We start from the raw sequence: 24,123 nt of genomic DNA, 5'->3' as shown, positions 1-24,123 counted from the left end.
GGAATGAAGGTGAATCCTGCCCTAATTATGCAAACCCTATGACAGGAGGGGTTGTCATCCCTGGGCTGAGCTGATATATGCTGCATATGCTGCTAAAGCAACAAGTCGTGTCAACTTGGGGAACAACAGAATCCAAATGACAGACAATAATGAAATCAAATTATCATCTGCCTACATACAGTACATGTACAGTGTTGCGATTCATAACCTGCCACATAAGGTGAAGAAATAATTAAGTAACGTTCTGAGCGCGAACAAGAAATCATAAATGTCATGACGAACATTTTCAGACTCTATTCATTCTGCTCATTTTCATTCATTTGTTCATAAAATGTATATTTGTAGATAAGAGTATAATTAATGTAATTCTCCTAATCTTGTTGCTTTTGTCTCGCTGTGTGCATTTGAAGGACTATGCAGTCCGGTGCCTTGCATAAGTCTCCATTAATCAATGTTTTAATAAGAAGAATTAATCAAATGACTGTGTGTGATGTGAAAGGGTCATGACTGATGAGCGTTATCAGCCCACGCAGCAGCTTCACACAGCTTCAGCCTCTATAGGATCCCTGTTGTAGCTTTGAAGCACCAAACTAGTTCAGTATTGGCCAATTGTCGCCCTTAAAAACTTATCTGAGGGGAAATTCAAGGAAAATAGACAAGATCTGAACTAAATGAGAAATTCTGCAACATTGACATTTTAATTTGATTCCCATAAGTTTGAAGTGTCAGAAAAAGAAAGAAGCCTTTGAAGTGATTTTATTTGATAAGATTTAATATTTCAAGAAATGTAAGGATTTTTGTGGAAATTATGTCAAAGCTAATTCTTTCTTTGAAAGTTGGAGCATTTGAGTGTTAGTGTTGACTTTACCGGGTCCTTGTATCTTTGATTGGATCCTTATGGAGGCTATCTTCTGGGTTCCCTCACAGAGCTGTGCTATGCTGGAAAATGAATGCATGGAAAAATGTGTCTTCTTTGGATATTATTTCCCTGCATGTATGTCTCCGTCACATGAATGGTCAGATTGCTTGGTGACACGTCTTGTGCAGCTGCTCGTCTGCCTGAAGATGCACAGGGACTCCAGCAGCCAACTGATGTGAGAAGTAATACACACGAAATACAGATGTTTCAGAGTAAAATGTCACAAGAACTCAAGAGCTCTGCAGGATGAGACTTTTTGTGTTTTGTTTTCAATCTGCCTCTGCTTTTAGTTTCTGCCGCAGGTTCACAATGAATCCCCTGTTCCATCCTGGAGCATTTGGAAACTGTGCATACTCCGGCTGACCCTATCCGCTCCATGTTTTTCATGCTCCAGCCTCAGACTGCTGTATCCATGCCAGGACTTTATCGCTTACACTTTCTCCAGGCTCCTTTTCCTCCCTGACAGGCCGTGATGGAGCACGAGCTCACTCTTCTTTCCACTGTGAAAACAACAGAGGAGAATGCACCGTAGCGTCTTTTTTCGTTTGTTTTTAATAGTCTCCCCGCTGGTGTTTGATAAGTGCAGTCTGCAAAAACTTCGGTGAACCCTTTGAAGACATTTTTTTAGTTTTTTCTGTCAAATAAAAACTTTTTGACACGCAAATGTATAGTCAGTGTTTTCGATGCGTCTGAGAGTGGAACACATGGCAAACAGTGGATGATGTTAATCGTCAGATCTCTAAAATTTTAGATTTTTTTTTCCAAATTCTGTTTCTATTTTTTTAACTTAATAGGATATTTTATTTACACGGTTTTACATATTTTCATTCAAGCAGTCAGTCAGCATCGCATGTAATACAATTAGTTTGCTGTTTTTCTGGTCTGTGTTTCTCTGGAGTCGTGACTGTTTACAGTGAATATTGGTCAGTATGTAGATTGCTCAGGCAAAAACTGAGACTAAACACAGATGTTATCTTGAAGCACCCCTAGGGGGCGTTTGGTTCTGGGTTGTTTTCCCTATCAACCCTTGCAGGAATTTTCTTTGCAATATTTTTGAATTTTGAGGACTTTCTACTGTCTAAGCTTTCTTTCCAAATTACTTTTGGGAATGTTTTCAAACCGAGCTCAAATAAAAGACTTGAAGCAGCAATTCAGAACTGCCCTTCTGTCACCGTATGTCCGTTCGAGCAGAGTTTGAGTGACAGCCGTTGGAAGTCTGTGCCCGTCCCTACACGTGTCCGCTTCGCTAAGCTCTGGGACACATTTGGGAGCCTCTCTTCGCTCTGTCCCTCAGCCTGGCAGTAATCGGCGATTAGAGACTCAGCGCGTCTCGGTGCATCGGAGGGTTTACTCCTGATACAGAAAACGTGCCATATGTTGCCTGTCAGAGAGGCCTCGGTGTCACAGGATGTGTGAGGCTCAGTCTGTGTGCGCTTAGAAAACCTGCAAAACAACAAAACCTATATGAAGGCAGAGAAGGCAGATTTGGAGTTGGATGTATGTCCATGCTTGGGTATGGCTGTGTGTATGTGTGTGTGTGCCTGCTCATCCATGTGTGAAAGCTAGACTTCCCACCTGGGATGCTACGCTACGCCAAACTTTCTGGAGTAAAATGACAGACAACGTTTCGCTCCTGCAGGGTTTTGTTCTGTTTCATCAAACATTTGAAGTGTTTACGTAAGATTTCTCCCCTTTCCGTCTCTCACTGCTCCACAACAAAAGCAGCTTGTTCCCGAAATAGCTTTGGTTTGGTTCCCACAAAGATGTTCATTTCTGGAACTGCAGTAGAAAGATAGATAGATAGATAGATAGATAGATAGATAGATAGATAGATAGATAGATAGATAGATGGATAGATAGATAGATATAGATAGATAGATAGATAGATAGATAGATAGATAGATAGATAGATAGATAGATAGATAGATAGATAGATAGATGATTGTTATTTAATAACAGAGTGGAGTCAAGCAGCCAAGTTAATTACTAATATAGGCTCAGCACTGCACGATATCTTTGGAAAACAGGGAATATTTGACAGGAAGCGGCATTGGCTGGAGCACTGGGAGTCTCTGCGGTGGAGCTCATTTTGAGTGGCATCTGCTGGCTTTCCAGAGAGCTCAACCACAGACTGGAGACGGCAATTTACGGGAAATAAATTCAGCTCCCTCATCTCACATGGGAAGATTCTGAAGTTCAAGAGGTCCTGATAATTTCCTCGCACTTTGAAGAGAATTATGGGCCATCAGCACGCACACACACGCACGCACGCACGCACGCACGCACGCACGCACGCACGCACGCACGCACGCACACCAGGCACCGCAGAGACACGACAGCGAAGAAGATTCCCGACAAAAGCAGCAGACATGTATACATCTCTGGAGAAGAGCTCACAGCTGTTAATTACTGATGAAGGACACACAGGGATTTCACACTCAAGGTCGGCGAAATGAGGGAAAGAAAATGCAACTAGGAAAAAAAAAACTGTCCCTGTGAGTGTGCGAGCTTACAATTAAAGCCGACATAATGAAGGTAATATGATTGATTTAATTAAGATAATAAGAAATGACATACAGCCAACAAACCTGATGTCCCCAAACGACGTAAGGCTGTTTGAGACCTGTAGTCCAGCTGATTTGGTTCCATTTGGGGACTAAATGGTTGCAATTTTGTAATTCGCGCTTGGATTGGTTGGACAAATCAAATCAAGCGGTAAATGCAAATATCAGCATCTCATTCAGCCTGCTGGTCTAAAACATCACGAGGTTAGAGCGACAAAATCAAACAAGGAGGACGTTTGCTACGTCAGGAATATTAAAGGAAGCTAAACCCAGATGGACTTTGCTGTTATGGTCATCATTTGGTCCAGACACATACTATTGACATTCTTGCCTCAGATGACTAAATGAGGAACACGCAGACACACGCAGACACACGCAGACACACGCAGACACATGTAGACACACGCAGACACACGCAGACACACACGCACACACGCACACACGCGCACACGCGCACACACGCACACACGCACACACACACACACACACACACACACACACACACACACACACACACACACACACACACGCAGTGTCTGCACATCCTTAAGTACTTAAGGATGTATTAATCATCTGTTTAATTTGCTATTGGTAATCAAAGTTCTGCAGTATATACTTTGCTTGTCAGACATTTGCTACTTGAAACCATTAAACACACATAACATCAAACAAATTTGACAGCAGTTGTGGTTTGACATCAACCAAACCTCTGCAAACACTGCAAACCTCTGCAGTTTTACATCAGGCAGCAGATTGATCAATTGTTTGCATCACCACAAACAAATAAGGACTACGGCTTCAAACTGGGTCCCATGATGTCGTCATCTTTGTTTAACATTACACAAAATGAACATTGGTCATTGTTGAGGTACCTCAAATAGTCCTAAGGTACGGTATGTGGTCGGACACACATGTAAGCATGATATGCTGGTGGAAGCTTGTGAGTGACACGCTGGCTGACAGGAGCAGAGCTACGATGTCGTCTTATCTCACCGGATCTGCTGAATCCAAATTCTCTGAATCCAAATTCTTTGCTGCGCCTTTGTGGCATCTTGCCGTGCTGCAATGTTTTGAGATCGCATAGACTTTCTAATGACCTGACAATGACAGAGAGAGAGAGACACCTCTGATACGTGTCTGATCTCTAACGGCCTCGTCTGTTGTGGGCTAATATCTGATCCACGTAAACACTTATACACCTTTAATGCAAACCCTTGCAGAGAGAGAGCGAGGATTAGAAATTGAAATGATTATCATGAATAAGTTTGCAATGCGACGGGAGGCAGAGGGAGACGGAGGATGCAGCCACAAATCGACCAAAGCACATGTACTGTACTGGACTCGAACCAACTTTCCAATCCGTAGACGACCGCTCAACCATCCTAAGCCATGACGCCCTTATTAGTATCCAATGTTACACAATTACCAACAAAACTCCCATTTTTGACCCTCCTGCCGCCGTCATCGCCTTCAAGTCGCCTCAAATTAATTTCCAGACTCCTTTTTTTCATTATTTTTTCCGTGTGCCATGTGGGATTGCATAATTTGATAGTTTTAAATTCCTCCATACACCCTGAGGGTAGGAAAAAAACAGCCTCATTAGAGTGACAGATAAACCACAAATACTGGAGCGCTTGATAAAGGGCTCACAGGAAGAAATTTAATTACCTAAAAAAAAAAAAACGGGAAAACAACAGACCTGCTCCCAGGAAACAGATCACATTGGCCAGACCTCTTAAATAGCAACACAATGGCACCGCAGTGGCAAGCTAGACAGACTCACTGGCTGCAAAGCATTAATAAAAGCGTCCAATTAGGTTTCCTGAGAGTTTGGCGAGCCCAACTTGGCAAACACCTGGCCCTGCTCGCCGCCGCTACGGAGGCAAGGGCTAGGAGCTAATGAGAGATAATGAAAAAATAACAATCTAAAGGGAGTTATCAGTCTCTGATTTTCTCCCGTGCTCATTATTTGGGGATGGTCGTTCATAAAGCGAGGACGGCACTGTAATCGGCCCATTCAGATGAAGATCTTCTTTTTCAAGGCGAATGTGGCATCATTTTCCTCTCCGTTACACCTCGACTCACATCCTTTCACTAATGGCCGTCGCATTAATGAGTGACTGAGCGGGCGGACATGTTTTGGCGATGGCTTGCGTCGTCTTTGTACTACAATGTGGTCATTAAACTCAATTTTTCCTTTTTTTGTCTCCAGCCACAGGACTTGAGATGACATTTCAATTGTTGAATTAACAGGCCACATACATAGAGCAGCACACTTGTATTAGACTTGCACTATAAGGGTGGAGTTTGTGTGTGTGGGTAAAGCACAGAGACAGGCGGACTCTCTCTGAATGGAGCTCCACTGCAATCCGAGAGATCCGATCAAAATGTTCCCTTTAAATAAAGTGACTGAGAGGCTTAGATGGCATTATTATGGATTTTTATATGTGAACCAAATCCAATTGAAAATGTAAATTTGTAATATTTGTGTGACAGTGTTTTTTTTAACAAATAACTCCACTGCACCAATTCTTTCCGCTTCAGCTCGGTAAGAGGAAATCAGCCCATTGTGAATATGGTCCTCCTTCAGTAGAAAACAGCTCTCAGTGTCAAATGCTGCACACACATTCATCTGTGGAGTGAAAGATCAAACATCCAACGTAACAAACAAAATACATTTGGGAGTGGAGCGGAGGGGGATCTTTAAAATTTACGAGCTTGTTGTCAACACCTAAAAGGCACTGATGCTGTTTTTAAGCATGCATAGATATGCAACATTAGCTGTAGAATAACTATAATAAATTCCTTCAATGGTCGGAGCATCAATCACGACATTCAGAAACACAGAAGACGATGAAAAGGGCTTTCTTTAATCACAGGATGCCCTCAGAAAACAAAGGTGGTTTTATGTTACAGTTAAAATTCATCCCATGGACTCCCACAATGCACAGCAGCTGAAATAGAAGTTAGCTTTTGACTCCACTTTCACAGGATCCTCCTTTTTATATCTTCTTCCTCAATTCGTGGATGATGTGGAGATTATCTGAAAGCTGTCAGATGGAATCAGGTTAGTCACCGGCGATCCTGCTGCTCGCCGCCTGACTGCGACACGCTGACACAGACTGGGCCACGCAGGCCGGCCTAACACTGATCGCACTTGGCACTTTTCTCATGATCACGTATGGCAAATCAGCACAAGGAAATGTGCCGAAATGCATGACGGGAGCACTGAGGTCGGAGCGCTGCATGAATTTCCCACGTCTGAAACTTAATCATCGGCAAAAATGGAATTTCAAAGCAAACTGTGCTGTCGACCAGATGACACTGACGGCATGAATAGGAACCGTAAAGCAACGCACATCTTCAGTGATCTGCATAGATGTGTCTCTTGCAGTGGTAGATTTGGTTTACTTCATTTAGCTCAATGGCTCAACCAACCAAGTATTGGTAGTAAAAGGTACTACAATGTAAAAATGTATGTAGTTAACGTCCACGTTAATATATAGGTGGTATATATATCATGGGTGGTTTAAGGAGAAATTTCCTTTGGTCTTGACCCTGAGCGTGACCCTTCAGTTGATACAGATTCCTTTCAGCAGGGCAGGAGATGAGGCACTCTCTATCATTCACACATCCTCTTTACATCTCAAGTGAACTCCTGCAGAAGTATGTTTTTCCTGACAGCCCATGCATGCAACGTACACAGAGGAGGACAGCCGCATGGCGTGTCACTAAAATGCCCTGGTGAACCTGATGGGCGATGAACTACATTGGGCAGACTTGCACGGGTTTCGTAGCCACGTGACTTAGACGCTGCTTTGCAATTAACTCCTCATGCCGCGGTGCTGAATCAACACTGGTGACCCGAGCCATCCATCCAGTAATGAGGCCCCGGGCACGTAACAAATGAGTCCACATTAGACAGAGAATGTTGTGTTTGACACACAGAGGAGCGGCTCCTTGTTTCTCAAGACTAATTGCTTCTCATTAGTATGAAAAGCATGACGTGATGCGGCTTATGCGGCACAGCGGTGAGGCGCAGCAGAGCTGCTCAGCCATGCGTTAGCTGCTCCTGTTTTGACTTCTTTCCTCTGTATGAGACAGCCGCCCATCATTGTTATGTATGCATCTTATATTATCTGAGAGGCAAGACCCGAGATGCAGAAGCTCAACCCTGAATTCACCTCCATATTGTGGCTAACATGACTGAGTGTCAGTGATTCTTCCTTTCTTGTGCATCAGTAGCTGATCGATCACTCTTGTAATGTCCCCGTTTAGGGACGTTTGGACGCAATATAAAATGTAGATTGGAAATTCTGTACACACATATATTGAAAGAACCTCCCTAGGTGCCCTTGAGCAAGCTGCCGAATCCCTCCATGGTGACTGCCAAACCTCGACAAGGATGGGAGTCGGATTCGGTGCTGGTGCTTCTTCTTTCACTTGTTGTGAGGATCACCAGGATGTCGGCAATGAACCAATGTTGACGAGCAAAAGCCAATTCACTTCATTGCTTCTCTCACACTTCTCATTACATTCCACGGGTCTGCAGGAACCATGACCTCTCCCTCATTACATGTTGCATACATACAGGCAGACCTTGCTAATAGTTTTCCATTAACAGCAGAGCTCAGCGGTTTATCTCGGGGCAAACTCCCTGAGGTCTGAACCCTTTTGCCAATATTTAAACACTGGCAGGCAGCAAATACTTGAACTCTAATATTTTGTATCCACAATGGATCATTAAAATGCATAAATGCATCACCGCTCATTCCACAGTGGAAGTTACAGGAATCTCGTAAACAGGAATAATTATGAAAAAATATGTATTATGCCCGCAGAGCTCGATCGCATTCATTCGGCATAGTTGATTGCCTTTTTCATAACAGCCGCGACCCACACACGCCTGTTTCACCGCAACTAATTAAACTATGAGAAATATGCACCTGGAGCAATGCAAACGCTAATGTGGGATGGCGCCCCGTCAGGATAACCTGTCACGCATCTTACACAAGATTTTACATTAAAAGTAGGACATTTTGTTTAATGTTGCGGTCCTTCTTTACCAAAGCGGAATAGTTAATGTGACATAATGGGAAAAATAATGGGATCGACTTAATTTGAAGCTATTTGCAGACGTGTGTCATTCGTGGCTTTAGCCTGGGTTTCAGCTCCTGTTGCTGAACAGAGTCTCACAGACCTCGAGGTGTGGCTGATAATATGGTGTGATTGGAAAAAAAAATGCAACTTTTAATCTTGTACTGAAAATAAGTCTGATGATACCACGTTTAATGTGTGCGAGCAAACCAAATTAACGCACGTGAAGAACTGAACAGCGCTGCAAAAAACTGCTTTTGCATAAGCGTTGTGCTGATGAGCCTGACATGAATAAATTAACAGGTTGCCACTAAGTTCCTTCCTCTGGATCGCTGAGTTATTCCATTGCAGCAATTTAACAGGCCCCAGTAGCAGCATCAAACAGGGTCACAGCTAATTACTATTCAATCTGACTCAAACTAAATAATAAATAAGATATATGCTTGTGTAAGCGAGAGCAGGGGCGATGCTGAGCAGAACACGACCCAAAACAGCAGAGGGGGGACCGAGTCAGGGCACTGAGGTGCAAAGTCAAATCACCATTAATTAATCATAATGTGCTCGAATGATGCTTTTTTATAATTTATTATTGCTTTTACTACCTGATATGACAAAAATACACTTTGACAAGAAAATAAAATCTTCAAGTTGCAGTCTGTAATAGGGCCCGATGGCTGGAATCGGCTGACAATCTAGACCCTTCTGGTGATTGTTGGTATTTCTTGGGTTTTTCTGATTTTCGCAAATGACATCCCAACAATAGGGGGGGCCAGAGAGACCTGATTAATAGAGTCACGGTATCTAGTAGTTTAGTATGGTATAATATAGTTTAGTATCTGTATCTCTGTCTAACCTGTACTCTGTTGTTGGGAGGAAGCCTCAAATCTTTAGGAATCAAAAAGCAAAAAGTCCACCACAGGACATCAAAGTCTTGAAATTGAATATACGTATACATACAGTGTATAGAGAGAAAATAAGGGGAATAATTTGTATCAACTCATCAGCTGCTTGAGGTTTTCACTCAGTAACTCAATGTACCATTTATTTCTTCTCATCTCTGCTCATCTTGAGTACACACAAGTTCCCACCTGCTAAAAAGACACAAAGTAACAGCTGCTTACACACGGTCTGTGTGAGCTGATCGCAATCAGAACACCCACTACTGCAGAAGCCTACAGGAGCATGCCGGCCTATGACTGTCTGCACATATCAGCAGGGCTAATTATGGAAAGTTAAGTACGGTTAACGCACAGAATTTGCATTCTCTGGTGGATAATAAGCTTCTTGTCCTCAAAACTGCAATGTCCACCGTGACTTTGCTGCATGAATTTACTCTCGACACTGCCGCTTTCATTTCGTACACACCGAGTTTGCTAATTAGGGATTTAAATATCATTTCTGTGCGCGGATATGTGTGTCAGTAAGTGAGTGCTGCATTCAGCCAGCACAGGGCCAATGTGACTCCTTAGTCAATTTGTTTTTCAAAATAAGAACATACATCAATAAAGACAATAAATGACCAATTCATTATTATTATTGTAATAATGAGAAATTTGGAAAGACAAACAGGAACACTCCCCGGTATATACACACCCACATACAAACCCTCATACATGCACACACCCACACACAAACCCATTCACTCACCCACATACACACATATATACCCACATACATATACAAACCCACATACATACACACACATGTACACCCTCACATACATGCACACAAACCCTAGAACTTTGTTGTATTAGTACTTTTGCAGAATACACACCAATGCAAAGAGGGTAGTAAAGACAGACACACACACACACGCTCACCTGTGACTCATCACTTCAGTGGTGTAAGGGTTACTAAATCAGATGTGACTCAGCGCCAAAGGTACACACACACACACACACACACACACACACACACCTGCCCCCACTTTTTTGGAAAAGGTCAACTGGAATTGAGGCTTGTAATTTACTTTTTCTGGAACAAATAATAGATTTACCTCAGAAAAGATTAATTTGGTGCAGGACTGAGGGTCGAGTCTGGCAAATAATGAAATATGTAAACAGAGAGGAAATGAGAAACCAACGCCGCGTCGTCTCTTTATGGCATTTACATTTCTGATTTATGGGCGAATCTCTCTCAGCATAATTCTGCTTTGTGGGAACTCTGACGACGGCTGCTGAATATGGAAACATATGAATCTCACCTTGTCTTACCTCTGCGACCTTCGATCTGTTACGTAACACACACACACACACACAGACATTTAACCGCCAGCCCCCCAAATATAATCCCCCCTCCCAACATGGACCTGTGACTCAGGCTTTTAACTTGCAGAATATCCAAACAAAACGACCTGACGCACAAACCCTGTTTCTATTTCGGTTAATGGGAGTGAAACGCCCCCAGCAATGTCACCACAGCAGCTTGTTGTGCTGCGTGCGTGTCCTCGTTCATCACTGCACGCTGAAAGCTGACAGTTTTTGGTGTTCTCCCCCCGCCCTCGCCCAGCCAGGTTGGGGCGAGTGGCTGAAAACAAAAATGTGGGGGGGTGAAGTTGTTCTGGAGGAGACAGTATGGAAGTGCGTAATTATCTGCTTCAGTGCATTAGCCTGTGGAAACCGCGAGGGGAATGAGGTGTGGATAATGTGGAAGATGGAGCCGGGGAGGAGAGGAGGGGAGCGAGGAGAGCGAGGTGTGGAGGAAGTAAAGCAGCCCTGCAGATATTCCATTTCAAACTAAACTGCATTATTGTGCATTAAACACTTAAGCTGGCCGGGAGAGAACACGTTAGCCGCGCCGCCGCCGCTGCATATGATCTGATCACCTCGCCGGAGTCAGAAAAGCTGACGTGTTGCGAATTACACTCTCAAACTTGTGATGAGATTACTGAAAGAGGAAAGTAATCACATGTGGGCATCATTTTCTTTTACTTCTATCAGCCTGGCAGCAAATTTTGATCAGGAAGTGGGAAAGCAACGTTTCTTCCTCGTCTCTTTGTAATGTGACTCCTTTTGCTGCATTTTCTTCCAAACCTGAACAATCAAGAAGGTTTACCAAGAGGGCAGAATGTGACAAAGTCCATGTTCAGCTTCATATGTACGCAGCCATTAACTTGAATTATTAAGTAGATACACTATATAATATAAACAGTGCTGCATTCATGTATGAAGTACAGTTATTGGAGTACTTGTGTTGTAAGTCCACAGAATCCTTTGATGTACAGTCAGACAGGATTACAGAGCTGTGTAATCTTTGACCCAGACGCTTTAATCCAACACCACACAGCCACAGCTCGTGTGGCCAATCACATCAGGGCGCTAAGTGCTGCGGGCACATCGCACAGAAATCCAATAGGACCAAAAAAAAAAATCAATGCAAAATTGTTTTCTTAATTCATACGGGTGCAGCAGATCCAGTGTAATAGTTTTGTCTGTCTGCATCATGCTGATGGACGGTCGGCGGCTGTGGTGGCGGCGTAAAGCAGTAATGACCTCGTCCAATCAAAGTAACACATGTGATTGTAATTCTGTGTCCAATGCGAACGAGGTGCAGTGGAGGTCTGGGCGGCATCACACCCCCGAGCGTCTGCAGCGCCACAGACAAACATTCACCACCGATGAAATGAGCTTTGGAGAAATGACTGAAAATCCAAATGGCCTCCAGATAAAACTGTGCAGCCGTTGTTCACGGAGAAGGCGAGGGCGAAGGAGAAAGGTGAGAAAAGAAACCTCGAAACAACTCCGCCGCCATTATCAGCGTTGTTACCTGCAGATGGAGCAGAGCAAAGGGCGACATTTATCAGTAATGAGATAAATAAGGCGACTATTTGTCTGCAGCTTCGCCCCCGAGTGCCACATCAGGTCAGATAAATGAGAATTCTCAGGTGTGAGAACAAAACAAGAGCATGTAACATAGTGGCTACATACACAGGCACGCTCACACACCCACAGACACACAATGTCAACTAGGTATGCTTGAACTAACCCACACACACTAGAGTATACATGTAGTATCCTCTCGCCTGGTTTCTGTGTGCATGAATGAAAGCATTTTACTGCAAATTTGACTCAAATATGGAAAAATGCTACTCTACTCATATTATTGAAACTTGAATTGAAACTTTACCCTGGATCTGGATTGGACCCAACGTTTAATTGTGATCGTTTGATATCCATTTCCATGAAAATCGGTTAAAAGCCTTTTCAGTAATCCTGTTAAATATCAAATTAGGGGAACCAATGCAGGTGAAAACAATCACAAGTGACACAATGTTGGAATCAACTGAATCCCCAAAAAACATAACAAAATGAGCATTACTGGCTGATGTAGCTGTAGACTGAACATCTCATTTCATCAGCTTGTGAACACGCTTGAATCATTCCAGCAGCTGTCACTCATCAGCGGCAAACTGAAACAAATATAGACGAGCACGGATCAGCAAACACTCCGGCATGTTAACAAGAGCTACTGCCGACTCATTTCCCTCCAGTCTCACCTCTGGAACTGGAGGACCAGGAAATGCAACAGAGACGCAGAGAAACTGTCAGCTGTCAGAAGTTTATGGTTATGGTACAAGCATACACACAGATTACAACAGATTCAATCTGCATTTATGGACCCGCAGTGTATTTGAGAACATAACGCGCCTCATTGAAATGTTTTGTAACGTGATCTCGACTCAGTGGCGCCCTCGCTTGATCAGCTTCCCTCATCTAGTCTCAATCATTTAAAAACGGAGCTTTGTCGTCAAACAGCTCCTCGTCCAAATTGATTCAGACCCAATATAATATGTTTTACTGTTAAATGATGGTAAAATTAAGAAGACTTCACCCAGGAGGCACATTCCTACAAATTGAATATGGGGATGAAATGTTTCATTTACACCTGTAGCTACATTAAAATACACAAAGTGAGAAAGCAACCAATGTTCCCCCAATGTTTGAAGAGCAACATCCTGACCACTGAACTTACTATCATCGCATTCAAGGGAAAGTTAAACTGCTAAAATATCATCACACTCTGGAGGTTAAGGAAAGCCAGCGTGTGTGTGTGTGTGCGCGTGTATGTGTGTGCGCGCGCGTGTGTGTGTGTGTGTGTGTGTGTGTGTGTGTGTGTGTGTGTGTGTGTGTGTGTGTGATGCAGATCTGCTCTCTGTGAGCACCTGTGACCTTTCTGTGGCAGGACGGTCAGACTGCCAGAGACCACATGGCCAATTCAGTGGCAGGCACAAGGCAGAGAAAACACAATTAGCTGGCAGAAGACTAAACACACACACACACATACACACACACACACACACACACACACACACACACACACACACACACACACACACACACACACACACACACACACACACACACACACACACACCTGCAGTGTTTCCCTCTCCCCTCCAGCATGGATCTCCTGCACATGCACACAGGCTGTAGTCATGCATGACATTACCCTGTGTGGAGTTTGATCTGTCTGTGGGTCTTTCCCCGCCACAGGAGACAGAAATCCTTATTCCCTTTGGGCTGCTCTGTGTGTGTGTGCGTGTGTGTGTGTGTGTGTGTGTGTGTGTGTGTGTGTACAGAGGAAGAACATACATTTTTAAAACTCTGCTGTTCTGTTCCTTTCCTGCTGATTAGCCAAGGATGTGAGGGCTTATCAGAGCCGGGGGACCAGGAGCCTGGTTCCTCCTTTTGAACGCTCTGATGGGCTCGTGGAGCAGCAGAACACGCGCACAGAATGACCCGAGGCCAGACACACACCCTCAGCCAGAGAACACACACGCTGCAGGCGCTCAACTCACTGCGGCTCAAATCTATTAAATATGTAGATCTACTCTGCCAGAACCTGTTGGCCAAATGAAGAGTTTAAAAGCTAGAACTAATAACTAAAAAATTACTAGAATTATTAAATATCCACCCAACATTTGCAATTTGTCTTTGTTTTATCTGAAACCTGAAAAAAAGGATGTATTGGACAAGAATCCAATACAGATAGTTTTTATTCTGAAGCACGCATCTATGATCAAAGTTAAGAGGTGAAAGTGGAGCTGCGTGTTGGAGTGTAGGAATCCCTGGTGCTGTTAGTTTATTGGCTCACGACTGCAGGAAAGTCCAGCAGCGTTCCTAAAAGACTGATGCAGTGGGACCTTCTGTGAATCCTTCCGTTGTTATCAGGCCAAGAAGAAATGAATCTCGTTAAATGGTAGAAAGAGCAAAGGAGCGACGACGCAGAGGAGCCGAACTCACGCTGTCGGGCCTGAGCTTCATTTCCCCGGGGACGCCTTTTAGAGGGTGGAACCACGCATTGGAAAACCCATGAGGCCTTAAATAAAGTGTCTGCTGATCACACGATGACGCGTATCCGCCTCATGATGTATGACCGTGTGCTGATCCGACTGTATGCCTCCGAAGCTGGAAAACACACAGATAATTAATTCACCTGCCACCGCGTGGTATTGATGACACAACCTGCCTCTGAGGTCGATCCCTATTGTCTCATCAAACAGCCGCCGAGCTCGTTTATTCTCCGGCAGAGGCGAGCAGAGCATCCCGGGCTCTTTTTTTCCCAAACCCGGGCCCTCTCAGCGCTCTCAGTCAATACGGATTTGATCAAACGCGAGATGCCCCTGCCTTTCCGATTAATCTTTGCCACCTTTTCCCGGTCCCCCCTCTGCCGCCCACGAGCATCTCTGCGTCCCTGAGCGGCCCGGCGACTGACAGCAACATAAGTCACGGCGCTGCATTAAAAACACATTAGGCCAGCGGAAGGAATTAAGGTTGCACTTATCAGGCAGGGAGGACCAGCTCCGGAATGAAGCGGGGCGCCGGCGTCCTCATGCATCACCATCGCCTCTCTGACAATGTTGTGACTTATGGACTCGGCGGATGCACTCCCAAGCACTTTTCGCAGTGGAGGCAATATGAATATATTGAATTTATGAGATCTCAAAGGATCACTGCACTTTCTCTTTTCTCCTACATTTCTAACACTTCCACGGAGAGATAGAGTGATTGGGGAAGGGGAGGGGGGAGGGAGAAGAGAGGTGGAGAGAGAGGTGTTTGTGAGTTTGTGTGATGGTGGGGTGGGCGGTGAGAGATGGCAGTGAGAGTGAGTGAGAGGGAGAAGATACAGCGAGTGAGAGAGAAAGAGAGATGGAGAGAGCAGAGAGACAGAGAGACAGAGAGACAGGTAAGCATTCTGTCTTAAGGTGAAATTCATATCAAGTGCAAAATTATTTGAGATATAAATGAGTCACAACTGAACCCCATTAAAACTAACACATTTTATTTAAAAATGTATATTGAAATGAGATTTCCAGTCAAACACATTTAAGTTCATCACAACGCCTGAAAATGGAAACGTGTCTTTTGATTCCAGTAAGTTTAACAGTAAAATTCTTAAAACATCTGAACATTTCTGCATTGAGCATTTGATGTGAAGAGTGTTTGTTTACAGAATGAGATTTTTGACATTGTTATTTTCTCCACTGTGGTTCAGTGTTCTCACATTTGCCCTCTCACATTTGTGTCGAGAAAATTCCCCAAACCAAGTTGATTGGAATGAAATCAAATCACACTGGTAGATTTTGCTGATAGAAAATAAGACTCATAAGCATCTGAACATAAGCAAAACATCATTTCATTTTGTTTTTAATTGATGTCGGATATGTCAACATGTCTCCAACCTGAATGGGACGGTTGTTCATCAAGACAAACCAGGACCCGCTAACCTGGCGAGAGTGAGATTCTTCTTGATTTCCTGGCAGAAGAGGAGAAGCAGAAGGAGGGAGAAAGAGGGGAGATGGAGCAAGGGAACGCGTCGGAGGAGAGCCAACTTCCTCTAGAGCGATAATTCGATTTCCCGCGGCCTCGCAGCGTTCGGCGGCGCGGAGGGGAAGGTCGTAATGGCAGCCATCTCGCATCCATTATTACCCTCCTGGAGAGCGGCGCGCTGCGTTCGGGGTTGATGATCGCGTCCCGCTGCACTCAGCTACAGTAAATTTCCGCCTCTGTTGTTCATTAGTCACAGCGCCCCAGATCAATGGCAGGCTAAATGGCTCCGCCCTCACTGTCCTGTCAACTCACTCACTAGCTCTCCGCTGTGTCGCAGGGACTCGCCTGTGTTGGTCGCGTCCCAGTCTAGTCTCACATGGGTTAAACTGTTTGGGTGAACCTTTGATGTGTTCAGATTGGATTCCTCTGCTTTCTGGACTAAACCAATGAAGAGAATATTCTGCTTTGCCTTCGTGACAGAGCAGCAGTGAAGTAAACAACAGTCCCCAGCCGCATTGCTCGTGGTGGCATCCTGCTGGCCTATAATGTCGTGCGGGTGAAGACGGCAGAACATCAGCAAACACAAGGAGAGAACAACTTAAGGAAAGCTCGAGGCCTTTTCATGTGCGCTCAGTTCTAATCAGAATCTTAACGTCATCAAAACAAAACAGTGTTTTTATGGTCCGTCTGTCTGTTTACTTGTTTGAGCTTGTCGTTTTTTTAACCTGTTTTGTTTCCTGCACGGTGATTATTATGATGATGTTTCTTTACTGTATATGATGAGAAAATGTGCAGCCTTCAGATGGCTTCATAGGACGCACTCACGCACTCACGCACGCAAGCACGCAAGCACGCACGCACGCACGCACGCACGCACGCACGCACGCACGCACGCACGCACGCACGCACGCACCCTCTCCCTCTCTCTCTCTCTCTCTATCTCTCTCTATCTCTCTGGAACCAAAGCAATAAATGAAACCAGGCTGAGATCTTTCTCTCAAAAAGGTCTCTGTTTGCAAACTAAGAGGAGGGTCCTAATGTCGTAATTGATGAGTTGGGCTGGAACCAAAAACCATAACATCAAAGATCTGACTTCATCCATTTAGACATCACACCATTTGTGTGTCCTCTCTCGCCCCAGAACATTAAGGAAATGTAACTGAATTGAGTCAGATCGTTCCACGCTGGTGCCAAATCAAACAATGTCCAAGCGTTAGTCGTTGTTTTTGTGTCATACCATTACACTGTTGTATTAAAATCATATAGAATTGTCTGGGGAGACCGCGAAGGAGTTTAACCGCTCAGAAGCACAACCTCTGGGTCCATATAAAAGCTTTAAGCCTGTTTAAGCATGAAAACTTTCCGTCATCATAATCTCCCCTGATGAGTTTGAGTGAATATTGCAAAGCTGACACACATCGACTGGACGGGCGGCGGGACAGGTTACACCCCCCAGCCAGCCACCCCTCTGTCCATTAGGAACTATTGACTCTGTCTCTCTGAGTGCTGTACGCCGTGATTGCAAATGACACGTGAATTGCGTGGGCTTTGTTCTGCCATGCCGGGCACAATCCCACCGCTCGCCATTTATTCCTACAGACAAAAGGCTAATGAGGCTATGATAAACAAACGCACCAAACAGACCATGTCATTAATTAAGAGACTGCTTAATCCAGGCACAGGACGCTGCCACAGGACAGACAAAGACAAAGTCTCTCTCTCTCTCTCTCTCTCTCGCTCTCTCTCTCTCTCTCTCTCTCTCTCTCTCTCTCTCTCTCTTTCTCTCTCTCTCTCACACACACACTCACACACACACACAAAACCACAGTCCCCACCTGCAAACATCTAGGTTTCCCATTATAGAATTGCTTCATTATACAAAAATAAGCATGGTCACCCTGAGGGAAATTTTGATTTTGCAACAAGTGGTGAGTAAACTTGCTGTTGCCACAGATGGAATGTGTATGTGTGTGTGTGTGTGTGCTTAGACTATATTAAACTATGCAAATCAATTCGAGTCCCTCACATACAGATGTAGCCATCGTATACATAAGCCAGCCACACACAGTCGTACATACACACACACACACACACACACACACACACACACACACACACACACACACTGCCACAGCACATCCTCTGCTCCCCCACTGAGCATTTAATGAGGTAAAAAACAACAACAACAACACAAATTCATATTTTAGTCCCGTTTTATTTTTGACAGGCAGGTTCTCTGTGAGGCACAAGTCAGGCATGCTGAGTCACCCCTCTAATAAAGTGGAGTTTATTCACACCAAATTAACACCAAAGTTGTATCTAAATGCCTCATTAAAGCTGAATAAATGGTTGATTAGCATTAGACGAATCAATAATTAGGTAAGTTCAGGTGTCATGGCTTTGAGAATACTCCTCAAATGTTAATTTTACTTTGTCTTTGGCCACTTTTACACCTAACATGATTTGTGTCCATGTGTGTACTAATGCGAGATATGAACACTTCACACACTATTGCTCTGTTATTTGTCCAATTATTGTCCCAATAATGACCCCTGAAGGTGATAACAGACCATTATCCTGCCGGCAGCTTGCCAGCATTTCAAGCTAGCTACAATCTAGCATCTAACTTTCCATCTTGTTTTTACCCAACAACCAATAAGCGACAATGGTAAGGAGCAATTTGTCTGCTGCCATGTAGCTACAGTAGCTCCTCTGTTTGTGACTTTGACACCATTGTTTAAGTAGCAGCACAGTTGCTAGCACAGAATAACAGAGCTATTTTTCTTAATCCTTACATTTACAACTTAATCCAGATCATTCACGTCAATGTGGTCTGGCTCTAACGGATCAAATCTTGGGTTTGGATTTCCGTTACGGTAATAAAGTAATTTTGAATTGGATGTTCAAATTATAGTGACAGCTCAGACCAAAGAGTTCCTTTTTTTTAATTACAGGCTTTTGTAGCGTAACAACCCTACGGTAAAAATGCAGACAGAATCCCGATAATGAGATTGCTGTATAGTTTGTCAATCTGTAATTGATTAACAAAGTCCCTTAAATGGACAGTTTGACTGCTCACCTTCCAGTAAAGACCGCAGAGCATCTGGACCACAGTCTCTCTTACATTTAGAACGACACACTCGATGGGTCACTGCAGAGGAAGAACCATTACATAATGTATGTTTAAACTTATCTTGCCGATATAACATGATTGTTAGTGATATCAATTGTTTATCTTGCTACCCATCTTATTCCTGATCTGTAAAAACTGGCTGATGTAGCAGCGTCTCTCTCTCTCTCTCTCTCTCTCTCTTTCTCTCACCATTACCTACCATTTCATTCTTTCTAATCAGAATCTTGCCTTGTACTGTACGTGTTCACATATTCCTGCCGTGACCCGACGCTGCATTAACTGATTAGAATAAATTGATTTTCTGCCAGTAAATGTAGCCAAGGCGGCCTAAACCTTGCCCATGATAAATGGGTTTCAGACTTATCGGAATAGATGAGTCGATGTGCTGATCAATGGCAAAACTCAACAAGGTCATTCCTGCTGAAGATAATGCGAGAGCATTTGTAATGCAGATTCGTCCAAAAAGCCCACACATGGCGGCATATCTGATCTGTGAAGCCCTGAGATCGTAGCCCAGTCCATCCTCACAACGCTGCAGAGTCTTTGAGGTCTTCCAGCTTCACAGGAAGAAGAAAACTATTTTTTATTTGATTTTCAAACATCTGTGATTTAATCCTGGATTTACCACAGGGCTTTTAGACACCATGTAGGAGTCCTCAATGGGCTTTATGTGAAATTATTCAGTGAAGATAGAAGAAAATGAGTGCTGTGTGAACAGGAGGTCACTGCTTTGAAGTCTGCTAAGACACTTTGTTTAGGACATATGTGATGGAGACATTCATATCCTAACCACCAGATAAGTCATTTCAGGACAAAGATCAGCCAAATTCATATTAATCATATCATCATACCAATCAGAAATGGGAATTATCTCACTTATTTTGTGTGTGAAAGGTCACTGATGGAAACGGCCCGGAAATGGATCTATCATAATTTATACATGATATATCAAGATGTAAATGATGATGTTTCTACCAGAGCAGGTCTCAGTCTCAGAGACAAAAACCCAGTGTACAGTAAATGCACCAAATGTGAAACCCTGCATGCAGTCCCTCAGTGTGTGTGCTCAGTCTCATTAACACGGTGACACAGCTGCCCACTCCAATTCACTCTATCACTGAAACTCAAGTGCGTCACAACAAAGGTCAATTAAAAGATACAGTGCCCACCTGTAATGTCAAAAGGAAAATTAATTTCCCAGACTGAAGCGTGCTTTATGTGCCTTCACCTGGAGGGAAACATTGGACCTTGGTAAAATTGCAAAACAGAAAAGAGATCAATCACTGTTAATTTCTCTTGGGAGTCGAACATGGTGTGTGGCAATATTGATGGAGGTGAAATAAGCGCTCAGAAGGCTTAAGCAGAGGCGGCACTGACACTGGCAACAATAATTGCAATACGCAGCCCGACTCCCACACACACACACACACACACACACACGCTTTTCTTGCACAACGCCCATGGTGAAATCGTATTCCCCAGTGGTACCAGTGTGGCTTTATATCTCCTCCTAGTAAAGAAGGCAATCAATAAAACTTCCTCATTTGTAGCAGTAAATAGGTAATAATGAGAAAATGCCTGAGTAAATAAGGCAATTGAAAGATATTGTGGTGACATCGGTGTTTGCTGTGCGGGTAACTATGGGTTAAAGGGAGAAACAACATGTTCACAGGTCGCAAACAGACCCAGAGTGTCACCGGGTCAGGACTGCCCAGGATGTGACGTTTGCTGTCCTCTTTGTCTGTTTACAATTTTATTGGTGGATTTTAATGGAACTTGGAGGTTGTAAATGCTGGGAAAAAAAACATTAAAGTTTGGTACAGGTCAGACTCATGGTTGCGCTGTTATAACCATTTTTACATTTTTATCTGTTCAACCGTAGTCACTGAATCAATATTGTTTCCTTAATATTAATGTTTACAAAAGTCTGAGAATTTGTGAGTGTTTTTTGATGAAAAGTCTCTTACACAGTTCGGGTGAGGACAGGACAGGACACTGTGACCACCAAATGGCAGAAAGTCATTATGGAGGCTGGAACACTAAATTACACAGGACACAGAATGATATACTCCTCTTTCTCCTGTGCTCTTTCTGACACGCACTTATATCAGTAGGCGGCGCCTTCTCACCGAGCCAGATTCCTGTCAGGAATCATTTTACCACATCACATGCCTACGGGATTTTTTCAAGGGGATTAGAAAGGAGCAAGGTGAAGGTATTTGATCATAATGCCTCCTGTGGGAAGCTATTGTGGGCGTGTCCAACTGGGAAGAGACCACGGCACAGACCCGGAATAAGATGGATGGATCATAAATCTGGTCTGGAGGCGCCTTGGATCGCCCAGAAAGAGCCACAGAATGCAGCATAAGGTGAGGAGCCGTCCAAGCTACTTTGCTTAACCTGATCGAACGCCGTTTTTGTCCCATTTAAGTAAAAAGCTTTTATAGCAATATTCTCAAATTTTGCTTAATTTTGAAGTCAGCGTTTCTTTTAAAAAGTTGAAGCTGTTCAAAAGGGAGGATGAAGCCTCCAAATGTGCAGCAAGCACACAGCATGAAGGTCACTATAAACTGTGGCAAACCATCGAAAACGAGAAATAAAATACTATTAACGTTGAAAAATATACATTCATCTCACGGGAACGTAAGATCGGCAAGCTTTCCTTAAGGTGTTTCTCTCCTTGTGTTTGTTGATGTTCTGCCGTCTCAGTTGCAATCATCATGAAACATTGGCTATTTCTAAAATTCTCTTTTTGATTTTGAGTACGAGACATGTTATGAAATAAGTTTTGTGTCTTAAATTCATTTCTGTTGGATCATAGTCTCGTTTTGCTATTATGTTCATTAACGTCACACTTTTGTTATCGACAGTTCCCTCAGTTCTTCTGTTAACGATAATAACCTTGATCGAACCCAGATAAGCTCTAGAAAATGGAAGGATAGGATGAAACGAACACAGCAGCTTCGTTAGCCCTGCTGGCAGTATATCGCTCTTTATCTCTTAAAATGTTATCTGCTCAATAAAAATGTCTTCCAAAGATGCAACAAAAATCCAAAAGATAAATTAGTCGTCTCAACGGTGTGAGGAAAATCTTCTTTTTAGTTGCTCAGTGGCATCAATCCCGGCTGTGTCTATGTAGAACATATGCTCTTGGGTATCTATATGAGGTTCCTCCTTTTAATTATTTTTTCAGCTGGTCCACCTTTTGATGTGCAAAGAAGTCCTGTGGGTCCAACCAAAGCCTGAAGCAGCAGTATGATATATCGCACTCGTTAGAAGAGCTATGAAAGTAGAACACAGCGCTAACACACCCATCTCCCGCTCTTTGGTCTACCCTCTAAATATGACTCCACACTCAGAAAAAGTTGAACATTTACACTGCAAAAATGTGAAGCACAGAAAGAGCTCCATAAATGACGTCAAAGCTGATTTTACGGGAGTCAGATCCTTCAGACAGGAGCCACGAGCAAGTGAGCAGGAACTGGTCCCAAAAGGTTGGAAGGAGAGAGTGAGCGCACAACGAGGGAAAAGGAGACGAAGGAGTAAAGTATGTGGACAGGAGCCACGCAGTGCAATAAGCCGAGTATGTCAAAAAGGCTGGTGAGGAGGCTAGAGCGCAGCTGGCGAGCCAAGACGTGTAAATCCAGCCCCGAATTAACTCATCAGATGTTCACGTTTCTGTTTGAGGGTGTGAAATCTTCCCTCTGCATGTTCGGCAGCAGCAATTAGATCAGCTCACACAGGAGCTTTGCGCCTTCATGTATCAGACCACCTAATGGAGCTTTACATATAAGAACGTTTGAGCTTTCATTCCCTCAGGAATGGTGAAAATGATCAAATTCAACCAATAACAAAAAATATTGACCCACTTTAGATAATTTCACTGAACTCTTATCTAATCAAATCTCTTATTGTCCTGTAGTATGTTGTCTTTTAGCCTCTTTGTAATGCATGTCTACAGCTTGACATTTAAGGAGAAGGAATCTCTCTTTGAAACGCCTCTCCTTATGTCTTCCCTTAAATATTTAGTGTTAGTTTAAGACGTTTTTCTTGCCTTCTGAGAGACTTAAGCCTGGTCGGGATTTGTCTGTTGTTGTGGGCCCTTTGAGACATTGTATGAGCTGTTCTGCTATACAAATAAACTGGATTTGACTTTGAGACTCTTGAGACACTTTGAGTTCAAGACAGCAGGAAACACAGCAAACATCTTTACAAATGATCTAGCAAGAGGCAAAGGAGCACAGGAGACGGTTCTACGGCTGAGGGAGGCTAATGGAGAAACAGGGGTCAGGGGTGTGGAGCTTGGAGCTGATTGGGTGATGGGCGACATGTGGCAGGCAAGAGTGAGAAACCACAACAAAGGGGAGACACAACCTCTCAAATCCCATCTACAAAACTCACAATCACACATATATGAGGATGTTATCCTATCCCATATTGTCTTGTGACAGACATGGTATCATAAAACCAGATATGTGAAAACATGGTGAAAATAACATTACATGAATATATATATACACTGCTCAAAAAAATAAAGGGAACGCTTAAACAACACAATGTAACTCAAAGTGTATCACACTTGTGTGAAATCAACCTGTCCAGTTAGGATGCAACACTAATTGTGAATCAATTTCACCAGAT

The sequence above is a fragment of the Genypterus blacodes genome, unplaced genomic scaffold (assembly GCF_046128005.1).
Source record: "Genypterus blacodes isolate CSIRO-AG114 ecotype Tasmania unplaced genomic scaffold, CSIRO-AGI_Gbla_v1 ptg000062l_1, whole genome shotgun sequence".
NCBI classification, from domain to species: domain Eukaryota; kingdom Metazoa; phylum Chordata; class Actinopteri; order Ophidiiformes; family Ophidiidae; genus Genypterus; species Genypterus blacodes.
The sequence above is the reverse complement of the archived record's forward strand: the minus strand, read 5'-3'. Positions refer to the sequence as shown.